This window comes from Anas platyrhynchos, chromosome 27, assembly GCF_047663525.1.
Source record: "Anas platyrhynchos isolate ZD024472 breed Pekin duck chromosome 27, IASCAAS_PekinDuck_T2T, whole genome shotgun sequence".
In the NCBI taxonomy this organism is placed as follows: domain Eukaryota; kingdom Metazoa; phylum Chordata; class Aves; order Anseriformes; family Anatidae; genus Anas; species Anas platyrhynchos.
The window spans coordinates 9,336,295-9,348,326 of NC_092613.1; the positions used below are offsets into that span (position 1 = coordinate 9,336,295).

The window sequence follows — 12,032 nt, forward strand, 5'->3', positions numbered from 1 at the left end:
CTTCCACTGAACAGGCACATGGCCAACTGAATGCATTGGCATATACGCAGACAGCTGAAAGGACAGATGTATCAAATCAGATTTATGAGGTCAGTTTTCCCGGCCAATGAAGTCCAGATTGCTGTCTGACCTGTTATAACCTTCCTGTGTTTAAATGGATGTGAAACAGATAATCCAGCCTTTGGCGGGAACAACATTGATAAAACACAAACATTATTTCTGTAGCCACATAAGATTATTTTTCTAATTCAGCAGAAAGTGTTGTCTTTAAGAGTTTTAAAGGGGTCACAGTATTTTATACTGCTTGTGTGTGAATAAAATTTTTCTCAGTCAAGGGGAAGGGAGAGAGTATATTTACTTAGTTGTTAGCAGAAATGGAATTTATATCTTATTGTAATGCAGCAATGGCAGATACGACCTGAGCAGACATATGTAAATGATGTCTACTCTTCAAACACAGTAAATAAGCCCATGTTATTGTGAGCAATATGGGCAAAAAGCTGATTATAGTTTCATAAACAAGAATAGTGGAAGAGTAAATGAAAGAACCATTTGTAGGCTGCTGCCGTAATCTCAGGTGGGTCTGATTCCATCTTGCTGGGTGTTTTGAGGCTAGTATGTGTGAAATTCTAGACAGGATTGTGAGACCACTGGCCTTAAATGCCACTGGCGTAAAGAATGGTCCTGAACCCTAGAACTGGCTGGTGTTCCCTTCAGATGTGAGCCTGAAGGTTCCCAGTGCATCACCCTGTGGCTGTGACATCACAGGAAAGGGAAAATGTGACTTCCTACAAGCCTGTTGCTGAAACATTAAGGGAATTTAGGGTGGCATGGGTTTAGCCACTGCACCTAATGCTAGGCCAGGAAATGTGAGATTCATGGAAAAATGGCATGTGCACACAGACCCACATAGACTGTTTTGAAGGGCCAGTTGTAGTTGTTTAAGAGATTGTTCTATCGGATGAGACAATATTTTGAGGAGTTTCCATCCTACCATGTATGGTGATAACTGAACATGTTATCTTACCATACCTATAAAATTAAATGCAGATGTTTCATTGAGATGGTGTTGTATCAGTTATCTCCTGTTTAGACACTTGAACATAAAGTTTCATTGTTTCTTTTTTTTTTTTTTTCTTTCAGTAGAGTAAAGCAGTTTTCCATTCTATATATTATTTTTCTCTCAGCAAATAAGCTTAAATTCTTTCAATATTGTTGTTTGAATCTTTATTTATTTATCCTATGGGAAAAAATGCAAATTACAACATGAACATTATATGCAGGACACTACAAGAAGATACTGAAACTGAAAAGTAAAAATAACTTTCTGATGGGAATATATTAAATAACATTGAACATAAAGGCTCACTGGCAGTGTCAATTGCCAGCTGCAAAAACATACAGTATTAGGATGGGAAACATGCTACGAAGAAGTAGGCACTTGGGAAGAATATATTAGTAAAAATGCTATTTTTATTTAAAGGTTTATACAGTCAAAGTTCATTTTTCAGTGTTTTTTTTTTTTTTTTTTTTTTTTTTTTTTTTTTTTTTTAAAGATTAGGATTTCAGTGACATAGAAGCTTTAGGACCAAATGCATTCCTGGAGTCATTTTGTCCTCACCAGTATTGAATGAGAAGAAACCAATTCATTACATTAAGTCTTACACTTCTTGTGGGCTTCATATGCTACTTTGTTTTATTTTGTTTTTGTTTTGCATTGTAAAACTGCAGAAGTAATAATTAAAGAAGCAGGTTATGTTGATCGTTAAAGTCAGTAGGCCACACTGGAAACTATTAGAGAAGGCAAACAGCATAGACAAATACCCAGATTTTGAATTTTACAAAGCTGACACTAAAGTGAAATGTTCACTGTGGCATCATCACACTCAAAATGCATCAATTCCCCAAGCTGGACCTTGCCTTTTTCTGTTGTAGCTCACTGAGTGTGAGGAATGGATTTAACTGACATTAAAAACACTTTCATTGCCCTCCTGCTGAGGGAAACCAGACTCTTAGACAAGTTGTCTCATGCCTTCCTTTATCTTGCTGGAGGCAGTGTCAGATCTGTGACAGATTCCTCACCTAAACTTGTATTTTCCTTCACCTGCTGCAAAAACAGCTTCCAACACTTTACTTTGGGAGAGTTGTCAGGTGTGACTCGTTCCAGTTCCACTGGGAATGAGGGGCTCTGGTAATTTCTTCTAAGAGTTTTACAGTATTTATAAATCTTTTATACTGAGATAGAGATGTGTTAAACTGACGTATTTGTCTAAGCTTTCAGTTATACATTTAGACGTGTGTGTTTGTATTATTGTAATTAGAGTTGTCTGCATGCATTTCTGAGGCTGTGCACTAAAGCAGGCACTTTCAGAAGACCATATTCTTTCCAGCTACCATCTCTGAGTAAATCAGTAGAACAGGAAGCTTTTTAAACTGATATTTTACTCTGCATAGTTTTTGCTCACAACAGGTGACACCTTGTAAGTGGTTGCACCATATTCCCTAACTGTCAATATTTCAAAAAAGTTGCAATGAACCTATATAAGAAAAGGGAGGTACTATTTACTCCTGCTCATTTTCTCGTCTCTGAGGTTTCAAGAATGGTTCTCAATTTAGTACTGAGTGTATTACAGTGAGAATGTTTGCAAACTAAATTAGTACCTTCATGTTAGCTCCCAAGTAATGAAAAAGCAAGAGCAAGGTATTTCTTCTTATTTAAATTTAATCATGTCCCTAGAACATAAGCCTCAGCTTCTGTTGCCCTCCTGCCCTAGGCAACTGTAGGTGTTGACCTAAAGATGACACATGGATAATATTACATTTAATACCCTATTATATGTTTGATGTCTTTTTGAGCTACCACTGATAAGTTTTTGCATTATGTAGGGGGTTTTGTTCAGATTTATACACTTTTTTGTAATTTTTGTCAAAGTCGTAGAGGTCATTCAGTCTCCATAGTCTATGTTGACAACACTGAATCTTGTCATTTCTTTTTTTGGAGGGTCTTCACAAAGCAGCATTGCTTATTCCTTAGAGTTTAACTTCCTTTATAAGTCTGACCTTGTCCCTTCCCTTCCCCTCCTCTTCCTTCCCCTCCCCACTTGTTTTTTTAATTCTATACAATCATTTGCCACAATCTGAGGCTTACATATCAAAAATGCCATAAAAACCTACATATTTAAAATATATTTAAAATAACCACAAGTTTTCCAACCCCATCCTGCTCTATTAAAGGACTATGATACTCTGCTACAATTTTTGTGGATGCAAGTAACAAAATGAAGGGATCCGGACGCTTTATCTGCTTACATTAAAATGTCACTTACACACTGGTTGAAAGGTTCTAATTCTATTGTGGATTGTTTGATCTATGTAAAACATATGAAACTGAGCACCTGTTCAATGATCTGATACTAAGTGAATTTTGGTAGCTGAAGATATTTTGTATGTAGGCAGGACTACACAAAATATTACAGTTTTCAGACTTCAGCGCAGAGTTTTACCTCCATGAATAAATAACATGACTGTCTTTGGACTTCATGACAGGCAGGTAAGCTCCTAATTCGCTACAAGGCAAACTCCAGTAAGTTACTATAACTTGTACTTATTAATATTTCACACTCCCACTGACAACAGTGACATAAACGGACATAATGAGAAAGGAAATACCAACAGTTGGGCCTGTTAGTTTTAAGAAGATTTTGTTCTCTGAGTACCTCTGCCTCATCACCACTTTGCATTTAATTATATGTGGACTAAAGCTGTGTTCTAGTAAAGAATGGTTGAGAATTCTTCAGAGATGAGTTAGCAGACATAATACTATAAACTCCAGTTTATAGTATTATGCATCTCCAGTGCTCCACATACACTTCAGCATGCTGCTATTTTTGTGTGAACATTTCTTGTGGTGGAAAGAGCAAGTGTTTAGAATGTGGTGCAACAGATTCATCAAGAGAAGTCAAAAATAGTTGTCTTAGCAAACTTTAGCTAGAGGCTAAGTTTCTGGCATCTTGAAAGAGAATGGGAAGTATATCTTGTGCAGCTGGGAAAAGAATCAGTGCCAGAATCTGTGTGAGAAGGTGTTTTGAACCGTAACGGAAAAAGAGCTTCTGTCCTTTATCTTTTGTGCCTGTGGTTAGTTATTTCATGAATTTTATGATTTAAATGTTAAGCACATGGTGATGATGACTTAAGAAGTCTGACCTTTCAATTTTCTTATTTCCCTTCCTTTAGCTGTATGGGGGAGGTAGTTATGGAATTGCCAACAAACCCTGTGAGGACCAGATAATAATAAGGTGACAGCACACAAATGTCAGACTTCAACAAATCAATCCCAGGACAATCACCCAGATGTGTTTATATCAGATAATCTAAACACAAACACGATGTTCTAATCTCTGCCATGGTGGCTCGGTAACAGATGCTGAATCCATCTATTTTAACCTTATGGCAAAGCATCAGCATCTGTTACATAGGTGTTTAGGACAACGTTTTGAAGGAAAAAAATATTTATTCTTTTCTTTACAATTGCAATCACATTTCACAATATTCAGCAGTCTCTTGAAATATCTAAAAGGACAGGAAGTAGTGTAAAATGTGTAGCAATTACGTAAGTTAAGGATAGGATCTTTTTTTTTTTTTTTTTTTTTTTTTTTCCTTCTGTGTGTCAAACTGTTCTGTGGTCTGCAGCCTTCCAGACACAGCAACTCTGAAGTTATGCTTCTTATTTGTATACAGTGATTAATTAAAGGAACTCTGCAGTGCCTTCCACTTAAAAAAAAAACACAACACAATGGATGATTGTCTCTGTTTACACTATGCTCTCGTCCATACAGGCAAGAAAAAGCAAACTACAGAGTGGCATTTCTGAGTAGTTAATATCCTTATGAATGGTGATTTTCCTTCTACAAAACTAAACTGCATTGTAGCAGATCATCAGGTTCAACTTTTGATAGAATGGTATATTTTACCCTTAGAATCATAGAATGGTTTATGTTGGAAGGGGACCTTAAAGTCATATAGCATTAGCAAATAATTTCCCATAGTCACTCCTCTGAAAAGAAAGGTAAGATTCACTAACTGCCACTATGAGATGAAAACAAATTCCATATAGCTCTTGAAACATTGGCAGCTAATCCACCTCTATAAAGTTTATTTTCAAATAGTGTCATAGTTTCACCTTTATTGCTCATTTAATTGATTTCAAATTTTAGGCTTCAAATATGCAAGGAAGGTTAGTCTGTAGGCTCAGGGGATTACTGTCTGATAAAAGATTCTTCAGACAGGGAAAGAAACACAAACTTCAATTGTGTGTATGTGTGGGAGGAATGACTGAATGACACAAAAAAGGAAAATTCTAATTCAAATACCAAACAAAACCACGGCAGAAAGTTCTCAGACCGAGACGCCCAGAGGATATGGATACACAACTACCAAATAAATAGTAAGGAATTTTAGACATAAAGAAGTTCTTTAAAAATTTAATGCTGCCAAAAATTTCACCTCCCATACAGCCCAAATATGTGTCATTTTAATATGGTCTTTCATATTCAAAAGACTGTACTTGAGAGCCAGATTCAAAGTTCAGGAAAATCAGAGTGCAAATTTTGGATGCTTAATATTAAAACAGTAATGTGGATAAAATTCTGTGCATCTACTGCACTACCATCAGCTGTAATCTCAATCTTTTATTGTTAATGTTAAAGTTAATTGTAAAGTCTCTAGAGATGCAACAATTATTCTTAACAATGGTCGGTATGTTAGATGTCCTTATAAATTATGGTGTGGGCTTTGCTTTGCATTAGTGCCACTTCTCTTATCAGTTTGGCAGTGAGAAGACTTCCAGAAGATGGGAGATGTGGGTTATTATGCATATACAGAAAAGAAATTCAGCTTGACCCTTCTTACTGGACAGGTATAAGAGACACTGAGACAGTACAGGACATAAATGCAGTATGCTGCAGTTCCCCATGTGTTGCAGTACATTTACTCTTAGCAAATGGTTCTGAATTCCACAGTTGAGATGAAGAACCGCACAAAACTTAGGTGCTTAAATCATTGATTTAAAATTGTCTGGAGAGATTTGTGCAAAGCATTTGTCACTATCCCTCATGATATCCTTATGTCTAAATTGGAGAGACATGGATTTGATGGATGGACCACTCAGTGGGTAAGGAATTGGCTGGGTGGTCACATTCAAAGAGTTGCGGTCAACAGCTCAGTGTCCAGGTGGAGATCAATAACAAGTGGTTCAGGGGGGTCAGTATTGGAACCAGCACAATTTAACAACTTTGTCAGTGACATGGACAGTGAAACGGAGTGCATCCTCAGCAAGTTTGCTGATGACACCAAGCTATGTGGTACAGTCAACATGTTAGAGCATCCCATCCAGAGGCACCTGGACAGACTTGAGAGATGGGTCTGCACGAACCTCATGAAGTTCAACAAGGCCAAGTGCAAGGTCCTGCACCTGTGCTGGGGCAATCCCAAGCACAAATACAGAATGGACAGAATGGATTGGAAGCAGCCCTGATGAGAAGGACCTGGGGGTGTTGGTTGATGGAGAGCTTAACATGAGCTGGCAAGGTGCACTTGCAGCCCAGAAAGCCAATTATATCCTGGGCTGCATCAAAAGAAGCATGGCCAGCAGGGCAAAGAAGGCATTTCTCCCCCTGTTCTCTGCTCTTGTGAGACCTCACCTGGATTATTGCGTTCAGATCTTATGCCCCCAGCAGAAGATGGGCAGACATGGACCTATTAGAACAAGTCCAGAGGAGGACCACAAAGTTGATCAAAGGGCTGGAGTACATCTCCTACGAAGACAGGCTTAAAGAGTTGTGGTTGTTCAGCCTGGACAACCTTCCAACACCTGAAGGGGGCCTACAGGAAAGCTTGGGAGGGACTCTGTGTCAGGGGGTGTAGTGATAGGACAAGGCGTAATGGATTTAAACTAAAAGAGGGTAGGTTTAAATTAGATATAAGGAAGAAATTCTTCACTCAGAGCATGGTGAGGCATTGGAACAGGTTGCCCAGAGAAGCTGCGGATGCCCCATACCTGGAAGTGTTCAAGACTAGGTTGGATGGGGCTTTGGGCAGCCTGGTCCGATGGTAGGTGCCTATGGAACCTATGTTCTCCCCCTCCTCTTTCTCTTCCCCTTTCCCCTTCTGCCATGGTGTATTAACCACAGCTGTATGTTATGGAGGAATTTATCTTTCTCTGAGCAGACAGTATTAGTTCCCACTGACTGACAAAGCATAATTCAGAGACTGTGCAATCTACATATTTATGAATCATCTGTAAAATTAGTTATCTTAGTCTCCCTGACTACAAGCTGGAAATCAACTACTTGTTGTAGTAAGGGACAGAGGAAATTAACCTCCACACCATGTTTTTTCTTCTTGTTTCAGGGAACTTTCAAGTAATATTTCTCTTGTCCTTAGTGTGATGTCTCCAGGAACTGAACTTACTCTGGTGACAGGTAGTTCATAAATACATATCTATAAATATTTAATGTTGCTATATAAACTATAATTATGTACAGTAGCATGTGTCAGTCTAATGCTAAGGCATTTAATTATGAAAGTTCTGTAAGTAATGTAGCTATATAAATTATAACTTCAGCTACTTTTGGTTGACTAAACGCTCCCTAGTTACACTTATCTCCTGCACACTTGAATTATGGGATTCCAGTATATGGAGTTTGTCCTGCAATAGAAGCATTTAGCACTGAAGCTACAGAGCAGGAAAGAAACTATCTTGTTACCTTGCTTGCTTGGAGTAAAAGGCATATAGTTATTGCTGAACAGTCAATATGCAAAATCCTGTTAATCCTAAAGCCTGATAATGGGAAATGCACTTAAAATAAAGCAAATAAAAACACTATATTTTTTCTACTCTGAAGTTATATCAAAATCATAATGAGGTATTTCAGAAAGCACAGTTGAGTACTGAAAGGACTAGGCTATGATGGTATATGAGAGTATAGGTCCTTATACATAAAGATTACTGGTTTAGAAAGTAGGCAACAAGGCATAATAAAATAGTCATCTTCCAGAAAGTCCTCCATGGGTCTAGAACCCAGGCTTATCAGCATTCAGAAGTGGATGGGAGTGGGAAAATAACAAGGAGATGGCATTTTCATGGTAGGCTCTTGTCTTCAGTCTCTCTGAAGAATTACAGGAAAACTGTTCCATTATGTGTCTGGGTTACAACAAATGGAATAGAAGATAAACTTATATGTAGGAAATGTGAAATGATGCATCAGGATTTAGAAACAAACAAACAAACAAAACCACAAGCCTGCCTAGTTTTACATGTTCAGTAGTTGGCTCTGAGTTTACAATTAAAACCAGAAAAATAAAATAAAATACAATAGTTGTAGACAGTTTAAGGTTTTTGTTTTTAAATTTTCAGTAATGGTCAAAAAAAGCAGGATGATTGTTGAAAATTCAGAACAAATTCTTTTACCACTATAAAGTTGCTGCTGCATATATATGTAGTTCTCATTCTACTGCTTCATAAGGAAGATAGGAGAACTGAGAGAGCTTGAGAAAGATAATGGAGAGTATGCAATTATTTTTAATGCAGAAGCAGTTTAATAAAATTAAACACTTCAGTGTGAAAAGAAATACAATAATGGAGAAAAAGGGAGAGATGTGACAGGATTGTAGTAAGTCATGAGACACATTGCAAAGGTAATCCTTGTGCGCTTTCTACAACATGAAAAGTAGGGGGCAACAAAAGACACTCTTAGAGTAAAGAGAAAATTACTATTTTTCACATGACAGGCAGCTCAGCTGTGAACTCTTAGCCGCAGAATATCATGGGTATGGAAAGTTAGCACTAGTTCAAGGGATAATGAACCCATTCTTGGAAAAGAAATCCAGAGAGGACCAATGCTGTCTTCCAATCTAAGAAATTCCAAAAATGCAAGTTTCTAGAGGGTGAAAGAAGATTCTGGAGCTCTTTAATATATATATGTCCTAATATTATGTACTTCCATGGTTATCCTTTAGTAATTATTGTAGAAAGCAAGATATTTAGCTAAACAGATGTTTGGTGTGATTCACTACTTAAGGCAGTTTGTGTTGGATGGAGATTAAATATTTGATATGTTTATTTGCCACAGTATAAACTTGAATTTATTGCAAAAGGAAGTCCAGATATGGATTTTGCAGTTTTTACATTGAATGAAACATTTGACAACGGGCATTTTCTTTGCATTCAAGTTTTTGCCTTATTCCTCCAAGGGTAGAGTAGAGGAGGAAAATCCTGCTTTTGTGTTGCTTATTTACAGGAGGTTTTTATAACATTAATTTCTGGACAAACAGGGCACATTAATAACATTCAGGTTCACTTAAAATCCAGGTTCACTGAAAGTTGTGAACAGAGCACAGTTGGGTACCTGGGATACCTATAACTGGCAGTGTAAGAACAAAAACGATTAAAAGGGTACTGAAAAATAGTGGATACTTACTGTAGTGCAAGGATTTGTTAGAGTGTAAGAGTTTTTTTTTTTTTTTTTAAACATCCTGTTGTATTTCTGGTGATTATTTAAGGGAAAACACTGTGATCTGTATGCAATCCCAGCCCAAAGCAGATTTGCATTATGGCTTGTGGTTTACTTTCATAGGACATGGATGTGGCAAAGGATGGAGTGACTGCATCAGTTGACGTGGGAAGACTGACTAATGTCATCTATCTGGATTTCTGTAAGGCCTTTGACATGGTCCCTTATGATATCCTGGTCTCCAAATTGGAGAGAGATGGATTTGATGGTTTTTTTTTTTTTTTAGTGTGACCATTCAGTGGATAAGAAGTTGGCTTGAAGGTTTGCACCCACAGAGTGGTACCTCAATGTCCAAGTGGAGGCCAGAGATGAGTGGTATCCCTTAAGGGTCTGTCCTGGGATAGGTACTGTTTAGTATCTTTATCATACTCTGTCTTTGTGAGGCCCAAATTGGAGAGCTGCATCCAGGTCTGGGGCCCCCAGCACAAGAAGGATGTGGATTTGTTAGAGCGGGTCCAGAGGAGGGCCACAAAGTTGATTGGAGGGCTGGAGCACCTCTCCTATGAAGAAAGGCTGAGAGAGCCAGAGCCTAAAGAAGAGGAGGCTCCAGGGTGACCACATTGCACGTTTTCTAAAAGGGACTTTTACTTAATTTTACCTAAAAGGGACTTACAAAAAAGATGGAGAGCAACTCTTTGCTTGGTCAGATAATAACAGAAAAAGGGGAAGTGGTTTTAAATTAAAAAAAAAAAAAAGGTGTTCAGGACCATGTTAGATAAGGTCCTGAACAACCTGATCTAGTGGGTGGTGTCCCTGACTACAGCAGGTGGTTAGGAACTAGATGATCTTTAAGGTCCTTTCCAACCTGAGTCATTCTAACATTCTATGACATTTTGAGACCAGTTTTTTCCCTTCTGCGGTTAAAGCACCAGCAGGAAGCAGTTCTAAAGGAAACAGAGGAGATGCTGATGGTATAGATGCTGGGAACTGTGCTGCTGAATGAACATTAACATGCTTGTGTTTCTGGGGCAGCAGTTTCCAAACTTCCTGTGAATTCCATGATGAGAGGGCACTTTACCCAATCAAAATAATGTACCTGGAGCTCCATCCTAGTGTCTGCATCCCCTCTTGCTGACACAGGCATCAGCTGCTCACTAGGTGGTGCAAAATCTCTCTAAACCTCTGATTTTGCCTAATATCAGAACCTGTGACAGGAATTACAAGGTGTAATACAAATTGGAAGAGCACTGTTTCATAGGATTCATTTTAAAAGGCTATTTGATGACAATCAGTGAATCGAACAAAAAATAAGTGCAGTGCAGCAAGTTATTTTTAAAATCTGATTTTTAGTTTATTTGAAATCTCTCCACATTTATGAAATTTACCCTGATCTGTGGTGACTTAGGATAAAAATGAGACTATACTAACAGAGCTTTTTTAACACAACTTTCCTTCAAAAAGCCTTACTTAACAGTCATAAGACCAAAAATTTTGGAGAAGGTATTCCATTAATGTACATTTGTATGAATGTTTTTACTTGTCATGGAGATCAGAGGGTCTCAACACTTTTTAAGTGCTGATGTTATGCAGTTCAGACATGCTTACACATATGATTTATAGATGCATGGATCACCAGCAGAGTGTTTGGCACTTTTTCTACACCAATACAGTGCACACTGAACACTGAAAGCCTAAACTAAAGGCTAGGGCTCTGCTGATAAAGTAGTGTTAGACTCTGTGGGCGTGTCTGGGCATTTATGCTTTGCTGTGGGAAATCCTTACTGAGCGACATATATTTTTTAACTTACTTTTTCTTTTTTGGTTTTGGTTTCTGTACATTATTGGAAGACACTGGTGAGTGGCTTGGTGGAAGAAAGATTGTCCCTAGAGAAGATTTCTAATTTTGCTCCCTGGGTGAGCAGAAACTTTTAAAGAGCAGGCTGCAGGCTGATGCTGGTGGAGGAGGGCTGGGAAAGGTCAGGGACCACTGGATCTTGGCTCTTTTTTCAGCAACTCTCTGGTAAAGCCCCACAGACATTCTTCAAGGCTCTCTGCTGAAGACAAGAGACAGATCATTTCCCTCTCTAGATTTATAAGACCGTTTAAGATTGTGGCATCCTTAGGACCCTTGAGGCAGCCAAGATCTATGGAAAGAGCTGGGAAAACTGCAAACATAGAAATTAAATATTTTTTTATAAAAGCAATGCCAGTTTTCTCTCACCAAGCTTCTTGGACACTAGACACCTTCTTTGCTACAGGCATTAGCTTGAGCAGTCTATACTTGGAAGGCAAGATCCATGAAATTTTGTTTCTCTAAACTCCAAAACATTCATTTTTTACTATTTATCTTTAAAGTAGTGTGGTTATTTCTAAGACACTCTTAAGTAAAGTGATGCTCTTTCTGTATCTCTTGTATATAATACTAACAAATTAGCTGCCAGATTACTTAAGCAAGTGTTATATGTAGCAGAAGATTTACTGTTGTCTTGTTTTGTAAATAAATTTATGTTTATCTTGGAAATC

General features: G+C 38.0%; 1 long non-coding RNA gene across 10 annotated transcripts in view; it reads left to right on the plus strand.

The window, feature by feature from the left end:
• LOC119712954 (uncharacterized) overlaps positions 1-12,032 on the plus strand; it is a 120,181-nt gene that overhangs the window by 95,475 nt on the left and 12,674 nt on the right. For 8 of the 10 annotated variants that reach the window (XR_011805121.1, XR_005261147.2, XR_005261148.2 and 5 more), the window contains 3 exons: positions 7,408-7,478; positions 9,633-9,711; positions 9,796-9,913. The exons of 1 other annotated variant lie outside the window; for it this stretch is intronic. This is a non-coding gene — a long non-coding RNA (uncharacterized lncRNA). The remainder of the gene's footprint in view (positions 1-7,407; positions 7,479-9,632; positions 9,712-9,795; positions 9,914-12,032) is intronic. One more of the 10 variants, XR_005261149.2, reaches the window with a different exon arrangement.